Raw genomic sequence first — 9966 nt, forward strand, 5'->3', positions numbered from 1 at the left:
AATAAATCACATCAATACTATCATAGTAATAATTAACTCCATAACCTACAAGAGATTATGATCATAACCTACGCCAAGTACTACACGATGCACACACTGTCACCATTACATCGTGAAGGAGGAATAGACTACTTTAATAACATCACAAGAGTAGCACATAGACTAATAGTGATACAAAGCTCATCATATGGATCTCAATCATGCAAAGCAATTCATGAGATCATTGTATTGGAGTACAGAGAGAGATTAACCACATAGCTACCTGTACAGCCCTTAGCCTCGATGGAGAACTACTCCCTCCTCATGGGAGACAGCAGCGGTGATGAAGATGGCGGTGGTGTCGATGGAGGAGCCTTCCGGGGGCAATTCCCCGTCCCAGCAGGGTGCCGGAACAGAGACTCCTGTCCCCCAGATCTTGGCTTCGCGATGGCGGCGGCTCTGGAAGGTTTCTCGTATCGTGGCTTTTCCGTATCGAAGATTTAGATCAGGGACCTTTAAATAGGCGAAGAGGCGGAGTCGGAAGGCTGACGAGGCGGTGACACAATAGGGGGGTGCGGCCCAGGCCGTGGCCGCGCCACCCTATCATCTGGTGGCCCTGTGGCCCTCCTCTGCTGGCTCTCGGGTGTTCTGGAAGCTTCGTGGAAAAATAGGATGCTGGGCATTGATTTTGTCCGATTCTGAGAATATTTCCTTACTAGGATTTCTGAAACCAAAAACAGCAGAAAACAGGAACTGGCACTTCGGCATCTCGTCAATAGGTTAGTTCCGGAAAACGCATAATAATGACATATAATGTGTATAAAACATGTGAGTATCATCATAAAAGTATCATGGAACATAAGAAATTATAGATACGTTTGAGACGTATCACTTCCCTTTTTGATCTCAAAGGATCATGGTGAGGGTTTAGGGATGGTGTCAAGCAACTCAAACACATAGCATGGCAAAGTCACACATACATGCATCCATATTATGCAACACATGGAAATTATATAAAGTTTTTGTTAGCTCCAAAATTTGAACAAGGGAGAATATATCTTTATTGATTTTGAAGTTTTTGGGATGTTACATAGGAACTGCACGTGCACATGTCTGGTCGGACTACCGACTTTGACAGGGCCAACTTAGTAGCGCTACAACACATTGACTTGATCGATCCTTGGTTGAAAGAGCACAAAACCATCATAGAGAACAGTGGCAAGCCGATGACGTAAGCAGAAATATTCAGAGAGCACAACTCCTCTTTCGCGCCCTGGTTCAAAGACCACATTGATGCTAATCCCCCACTAATGGATTGTAACGATGATAAACTAGTATTGGCCTTGTCACATGGCCCCACGCCCAACATCATGACTTACCAAGCGTACGATATCAACAGGTACATATTCTACACGGAAGAAAAAGACAAGAACATCGTTTACCAGAACTCAGGGGTAACGATGGAATCCTATACGGGTGACGTAAAGACTATATACTACGGAAGGATAGATGAAATCTGGAAGCTTAGCTACGCATGGAAGAAAGTGCCGATGTTCTGTATCAGATGGGCTAAGAGCGTCACAAAAGAAGACCTGTATTTCACCACCATGTTTCTACCCGAAGCCAACAAATCAAAGTCCACGAAAGCCACCGCGCAAAATGAGCCTTGGGTATTGGCTAAACACATGGACCAATGCTTCTTAATAACAGACCCATCTAGGCTTAGCCGTGTTGTTGTGAGGAGAGGCAAGAGGACCATCGTCGGAATTGATGGAGTCACCAACGAGGAAGACTTCGAAGGACATGTCGGAGACCCAATAATGATGGAAGAATCCGAGGACGAAGATACAACATACACCACAAGAAGAAGCAGGACCATGCTATCGAGGTCAAGTCAACCCTTCAAAAGAAGAAGTCACGACACGGGGCTAAATTATTCAACGACGAGCAAGAAAATCAAGAAGAAAGTGAAACACTCTTCTCAATCGATGATGTAAAACTTTATTTGCAATGTATAAATCATATTTTTTGTAATACATAACTCATATTGTGTTGGCCAATATTTTATGTATAACTAATATTGTGTTGGTCAATATTTTATGTATGTATATATAACTCATATCTTTTTGTTTTTGCATAACTCATGCATATTGCTTTGTTATTATATTGAAAAGATAAGAAAAATAAAATAGTATAGCATTTGGGGTAAAAGAAAAGAAACATAAAAGAAAGAGAAAAGAAATAAAAATAGTATAGGATTTTGTAATGCATGTATATATAACTCATATTGCTAAACAAGTCCCAGGTTACAGATGTGCCAAGGTTATTGCCGGTGCACCAGGTCCCTGGTGCACCGGCAATAACCTTGGCACAACTGTAACTCAGACTTAACTGTTTTCTACCGCTTCTTATCATCATCGTAGGAGTCAGCAACAGCGATGGAGATGGCGGTGGAGTTGATGGAGATGGCTCTAGGGGAAATTTCCTGTCCCGGCAGGATGCCGGAACAGAGACTTCTGGCCCCCGGATCTTGTCTGCGACGGCGGCGGAGCTACGGAATTTTTCTGGAACGGAGGCTTATTTATTTAGGGTTTTCGCATCGGTAGGCAACTTATAGGCGAAGGGGCCAGCTCGGTGGGTGCCCGAGGGCCCCACACCATGCTTAGGCGCGGCCAGGGCCTGGGCTGCGCCTAGGCCTGGTCTGGCCGCCCTGTGGCACTTCCTTGACTCCCCTCTGGACTCCTTCTTTGTTATAGTAAAATAGGCACTTTGACTTTTGTTTCGTCCAATTCCAAGAATATTTCCTGTAAAAAATTTCTGAATCCAAAAACAGCAGAAAATAGGGAACTGACACTGTGGCATCTTGTCAATAGGTCAGTGCCAAAAATGTATAAAATTGCAACGAACTGTAAGTAAAACATAGTGTAATTGGTGTAAAACAAGCATGAAACATCAAAAAATATAGATTCGTTTGAGACGTATCAGGTACCCTCCTGAATGAATGTGGGACAAATATTTGAAAGCTCACTCGGATTAGCGGGGGATGTGCTAAAGAAAAATTGTAGAATATTACCCTTTGATGAGAGATATGAGCAAGAGGCTTCAAGAACACTTGTGTTTTCAGAATTATATAAAGCCAGTAAAAAAACAAAAAATCCATGGGTATTTGAACCCGAGTACCCGGGAAAAAGAAGAATATTGGAAGAACAGGAGACCCCTTCGAACAACATTTTCTAATAGGGAAGTCCTATATCTTAAAATTAATTCATCAAGTTGATGAGATAATTCATGGGCGTTCTACTGGGCCCCACTCACTTGTTACACAACAACCAGTTAGAGGAAGAGCCAATCAAGGGGGACAACGAGTAGGAGAAATGGAAGTTTGGACTTTAGAAGGATTTGGTGTTGCTCATATTTTACAAGAGATACTTACTTATAAGTCTGCCCGTCTTATAGCTCGCCAAGAAATACTTAATGCTACGGTCTGGGAAAAAAGAATACCTAATCACGAGGATCCTCCAGAATTTTTCGAGTGCTCGTTCAAGAGCTACGATCTTTGGCTCTAGAACTGAATCATTTCCTTGCATCTGAGAAGAACTTCCATGTTACTAGGGAGGAAGTTTGATCGGAATAAATATAAATTATTTCTTATTTCTATTTTATGATTGACCAATATAAACATCAAATAATTCAAATTGGACTCGTTTCCCCTCAACAAATAAAGGCTTGGGCAAACAAAAAACTACCTAATGGAGAAGTCATTGGCAAAGTCACAAGGCCCTCTAGTTTGCATTATAAAACCGATAAACTAGAAAAAGATGGATTATTTTGCGAAAAAATCTTTGGACCCATAAAAAGCGGAATTTGCGCTTCTGGCGATTCTCGAGCGAGTCGAGCTCATAACAAAGACGAAAGATTTTACCAAAAATGCGGAGTAGAATTTGTGGATACTCGGATACGAATATATCAAATGGGATACATCAAACTCGCATGTCCTGTGACTCATGTGTGGTATTTGAAATGTATTCCTTGTTATATCGTGAATATTTTAGTTAGACCTCTTAAGAAGTTGGAAGGCCTAGTATACGACGATTTATCTTTTGCTAGGCCCAACACTATAAACCTACTTTTTTACGATTACGCGGTTTATTCGTAGAGGAAGTTGCATCTTGTAACCACAACATTTCTCTCTTTGTTCCTACCCCAAGCTTTGCAACATTTTGAAATCGGGAAATTGCAACAAGAGCAGGTGATATTAGAGAACAATTAGCAGATTTGGATTTACGAATTATTACAAAAGAATTCCTTGTTCGAATGGAAGTAATTAGAAGACGTCGGGTATAGTGGAGATGAATTGGAAGGTAGAAAAAGAAGAATAAGAAATGTTTTTTATTAGACGCATGCAATTGGTGAAACATTTTATTCAAACAAACGTAGAACCAGAATGGATGGTTTTGTTCCTATTACCGGTTAATCCTCCCGAATTGAGACCCATTGTTTATAGGTCTGGAGATAAAGTAGTAACTTCAGACATTATCGAGAATTCGTGGACATTATCGAGAATTCATGTCGCTGAAGCTGAAGCAGCGACTTTTGAAGTAACAGAAAGAAAAGCAACGATTGTAGTGGGGGAGTCAGAGTAGAAAAGATGATTCCTCACTTCTTTCTCTCATGCAAAACCGTGTGGGGGACTTTCATATCGCATGACTCTTAGGTGATAAAATAAAGAAGAACTCGTCTTCTTTCTTTGTTGATTACGTTTCTCGCGTATGTATAAGACCGAATCCATTCTTTTTTGAAATGATTTCAAAAAAGAGCTACTAATTCTTAACTTTTCGAGGAATCCTTCATCAGTGGTTGTGAAAGGCGGTTTATGGAGTAGCTCTCCACGGGGCTTTTGCACTAATAGTTTTCATCTTGCGCCAATTTGAACTTGCTCGGTGTCTAGTCAATTGCGGCCTTATAATGCAATCTCATTCTCTGAACCAATCGCAGTTTTTTCTGTATTTCTTATTTATCCACTGGGGCAATCTGGTTGGCTTTTTGGGCCGAGATTTGGCGTAGCAGCGATATTTCAATTCATTCTTTTGTTCCAAGGATTTCATAATTGGGCGTTGAACCCATTTCATATGATGGGAGTTCCCGGAGTATTAGGCGTGGCTCTGCTATGCATTATTCATGGAGAGACCGTAGAAAACACTCTATTTGAGGACGGTGATGGTGCAATACCTTCCGCGCTTTTAACCCAACTCAAGTTGAAGGAACTTATTCAATGGTCACTACTAACCGCTTTTGGTCCCAAATCTTTAGTGTTGCTTTTTTTCCAATAAACGGTTGGCTACATTTATTTATGCTATGTGTACCCCTCACCGGTTTATGAATTATTGCTCTTGGCGTAGTTGGCCTGGCTCTGAACTTACATGACTATGACTTTGTTTCCAAGGAAATCCGTGCAGCCGAAGATCCTGAATTTGACATTTTCTACATCAAAAAATATTCATTTAAACGGGGGTATTCGTGCGTGGATGGTAGCGCAGGACCAGCCTCATGAAAATCTTATATTCCCTGAGGAGGTTCTACCATGTGGAAACGCTCTTTAATGGAACTTTCATTTAGCTAGTCGTGACCAAGAAACCACCGGCTTTACTTGGTGGGATGGGAATGCCAGACTTATCAATTTGTCCGATAAGTTACTTGGAGCCGACGTAGCTCATGTCGGATTAATCGTATTCTGGGCTGGAGAACCTATTTGAAGTGTCTCATTTTGTACCCGAAAATCCCATGTATGAACAAGGCTTAATTTTAGTTCCACACTTAGCTACTCTAGGTTGTGGAGTAGGACCGGGGGAGAAGTTCGCGATATTTTCGGTACTTTGTATCTGGAGTACTTCACCTAATTTCCTTCGCAGCCTTAGGCTTCAGTGGCATTTATCACGCGCTTCTAAGCCCTGAGACTCTTGAGGAATCTTTTCCATTTTTTGGTTATATATGGAAAGATAGAAATAAAATGACTATAATATTGGGTATTCACTTGATTTTGTTAGGTCTAGGTTATTTTCTTTTAGTAATTAAGGCTCTATATTTTGGCGGTGTATATGATACCTGGCCCGTGGGGGTGTAAGAAAGATCACAAATTTGACTCTTACCTTGAGTGTTATATTTGGTTATTTACTAAAATCTCCTTTTGGGGAGAAGTGTGGATTGTTAGTGTGGATGATTTAGAAGATATAATTGGTGGACATGTTTCATTTGTGTATTTGGAGGAATTTGGCATATCTTAACCAAACCATTTGCATGTGCTCGCGGTGCATTTGTATTGTCTGGAGAAGCTTACTTGTCTTATAGTTTAGCTTATTTATCTGTCTTTGGTTTTATCGTGTGTTATTTTGTATGGTTCAATAATACGGCTTATCCGACTGGGTTTTATGGACCCACCGGGCCAGAAGCTTCTCAATCTCAGGCATTTACTTTTCTTGTTAGAGATCAGCGTCTTGGAGCTAATGTGGGATCTGCTCAAGGACCCATAGGTTTAGGTAAATATCTAATGTGTTCCCCAACTAGGAAGGTTATCTTTGGAGGGGAAACTATGCGTTTTTTTGGGACCTTCGAGATCCATGGTTAGAACCCCTAAGGGGCCCCAATGGTTTGGACTTGAATAGGTTGAAAAAAGACATACAACATTGGCAAGAACAACGTTCAGTAGAATATATGACCCACGCCGCTTTAGGCTCTTAAAATTATGTAGGTGGCGTAGCTACCGAGATCAATGCAGTTAATTATGTCTCTCCTAAAATTTAGTTCTCAAATTCTCATTTTGTTCTAGGATTATTCTTTTTTGTGGGCCATTTGTGGCATGTAGGAAGAGCCTGAGCAGATGCAATAGGTTTTGAAAAGGGAATCGATCGTGATTTGGAACCTGTTCTTTACATAAATGTCGTGGATGTGGCCACGGCAGATGCTACAGGGGGTAGCACTTCGTTGATGCGAGGGGAAGGGAACATCGCCATCTACGGATCGAGGTGCAAGAGACGCAAGGGTTTTACCCAGGTTCAGCCCCTCCGGAGAGTAAAAGGCCTACGTCCTGCTAGATCTTTATTGCTCAGTGGAGGATTACAATGGGGGGGCTCAGTCGGCGGCTACGCCGTGAGCTTACAAGGAGAGATTAGATCTCGAATCAAGTGTCCTCTAGGGTTTAAGCTCGGGGGTTTATATAGACACCCCCGATCTAGGGTTACATGGCGATAACTCCAAATCGTATTCGTTGCTATTAATCCGGAATTCGTTAACCCCCTTGCAAGTAATCTTCTAATCCAGTCGCACAAATCTTCTCCTTAGGATCGCGGCCCAGTCGCCTTTGGGCCCAGTCGCTTGGGCGACTGGCAGTCCACTTGGGCCTTCATCTTCACGACGAGTGGGACTGGCGACCCACCCCCTATGGGCATATCCCCATCAGTAGTCCCCGAGCGCGGTGGTGATGAAGCGTAGATTTATGGCAAGTCTTGGAGAGGTGCAGTCATGGATCAAGTTGAATCGCCTCCGGGCTCCCAAAGATAAAGTTGCGGGTTCGGCGCCAGTCTCTAATTGCCAGGCCTTGATCAGTCAGTCGGCGTAGGACAGTCGGCGTTAGCCAGTCGTCGTGGGCCAGTCGGCGTATGACAGTCGGCGTTAGCCAGTCGTCGTGGGCCAGTCGGCGCGCATTCACCATGAAGACACGTGGAGGAGCCAACGGCTGGATTTCACGTTGACCGAGGCGTGAACCACTTGCATGCTGTTGACCGTTGGACCTGACGTGACCGCTAACGGCTAGTTTAACGACTATTCAGCCGGAACCGGCGCGGATCTCGACCGTTGATTGCGGGGCGGCGATTCCGGGCCGATTTAACGAACAGATTTCATCCTTAATCTGGGAGAGTGCGGGTGGTATAAAGGATCACCCCTGGGATTAGGGTTCGTCACTCCCCCGCACTCTTCTCCCATCTTCTCCCCATCTCATCTTCATTCCGAGCCTCACGCGCATCCATGGCGACGAAAGGCTGGGGCAAATCGAAGGTCACGCGGGAGTCTCTCCTCCCGTACGTTGCGTCCGGGGTCATCCCCGAGTTCAATAAGGAGCGATGGCGGGTTCCGCCGGCGAACGAAGTGGAGCCCCTCCCGCGGCCTGGGGAGTTCGTGCTCTTCCTGAGCTTCCTTGATCGCGGGTTCGCTCTCCCCACCTCTGATTTCCTCCGGCAGCTGCTGGCCTTCTACGAGCATCAAGGTCTCCGACCTCGGGCCGCACGAGCGTCCAACAGATTTCTCTCGTTCGTGGCGTTGTGCGAATGCTACTTGGGCTGTCCGCCCTACTTCCCGCTGTGGGTGTCCATCTTCCACGGGCGGGCGACTCGGGCCAGCAAGAACAGCGAAGCACTCATCCCGAACGGCGGGATCACCTTCCAAGTGAAGTCCGGGGAAAGCTTCATCGACATGGCGCTTCCCAAGAAGGCGCAGTCACTGTGGCGCCGCTTCTGGTTTTACGCCAAGGAGTACACTCCCCCCGGCGAGGTCTGCATTCCCCAGTACAGCCCCGAGCCAAGCGTCCCGCGGCGCCTCAATGTCCGGTCGCTACCGCGCGAGCAGGAGGAGGTGGTGAAGGAGATGCGCCAAGCGATCCAGGCGCTGAAGGATAGTGGCCTGACGGCGGTTGATATGTACAACTGCTGGCTTGGTCGGCGGCTGATCCCCCTGCGGTGCCGAGCTCACCCCATGTGGGAATACCGGGGGCAAAACGACTGCACCCGGTCGACAGCGACTGAGTGGGACGAGGGCGAGTACCGGAAGGCGCTCGCCAAGATCACCACGGCTACTTTTACTTCCTTCGAGGACGGCCTGCAGCCTTACTCTGAAGAAACCCCGGCGCCCCAGGTATCACTTTAGTATGGGGACTCCGCATGGCTTGGCCTCATTTTCTCATTTCTGACTTGTTTCCTTGATCCAAATGTAGCGCTGGCAGAAAATCGCTGACCACCTTCCCCCCCTTGCCGGGAAGGAGCCGCCAGAAATGACCGAAGGCGAAGAGGAGGAGGTCGATGATGAGGAGGAGCGCACCGAGTCGGACTCCGAGGCGCGAGACTTCATCAGACTCCCGCGCGGGACGAAGAGGAATGCCGGGTCCTCATCCCAGGGCGCGGTTGAGGAGGAGGCGACCTCGCGTCCGGAGGGCGAGGCAGAGCCTTCCAAGGAAGGGGCCGAGCCGCTGTCGAAGCGCTTGCGCCCCACTCTCCTGGAGGGTTCCATGAGGCTTCAGCGTCCTCTGAAGGATGCGATTGACGCGGGAGCCCGGGCCGGCCCCGGCGTAAAAGCAATCCCCACCGTGAAGTAAGTGCTCCTCGCTAGACTTATTCTCCTTGTCGCGGGATTGGGTGCCGACTCACCTTGCCTCCCCGCAGGTCCAAGAAGAAGACCTTGGTGAAGCCGGCCGTGGCTGGGGCAGCGGCCACAAGGGCGGCTGAGGCGAAGAAGAAAGCCGCGGAGAAGAAAGCGGCGCCGTCCGATCTTGGGGGCGCGGGGTTGGCTCCGGAAGAGCCTGCCGCCGCGAGCCAAGCTGAGAAAGTGGGAGCCCGCCATGCCGAGTCCACCGCCAAGGTCTTCCCTCTACCCAGCATGGCTCATGGGGGGATGGCGAGTGCAGCGACCGGGTCGGACGTCGTTCCGCCCATGGGGGAGAAGGGGTCGGCGGTCGTCGAGTCGACCAAGGAGCAGGAAGCGCCCGAGGTCGAGGATATCATTGTTGAAAAGGGCGGCCTCTCGGAGCCATCGAAGGAGCGCCGGTCCAAGGCTGCCAGGGACCGAGCCCCACCCAATGACGCCGACACTCGGGTGGGCGAGGCGCCGTCGACTGAGGCGGTGACGCAGGCGGGAGAGGCGACCGGGTCGCTCCACCCGCCGCCTTCTACCTTGACCTTCGCTGAGCTCCACACGGCACTTGGTGAAGCACACGCGGTGAGTGTT

At 47.1% G+C, this 9966-nt stretch overlaps 1 pseudogene; it reads left to right on the forward strand.

The window, feature by feature from the left end:
- The window catches only part of LOC124703991, a 47897-nt pseudogene extending 42318 nt beyond the window's left edge, over positions 1–5579 (forward strand).
- Positions 5580–9966: the final 4387 nt, after the last annotated feature.

Source organism: Lolium rigidum, chromosome 1 (assembly GCF_022539505.1).
Source record: "Lolium rigidum isolate FL_2022 chromosome 1, APGP_CSIRO_Lrig_0.1, whole genome shotgun sequence".
Classification (NCBI taxonomy): Eukaryota; Viridiplantae; Streptophyta; class Magnoliopsida; order Poales; family Poaceae; genus Lolium; species Lolium rigidum.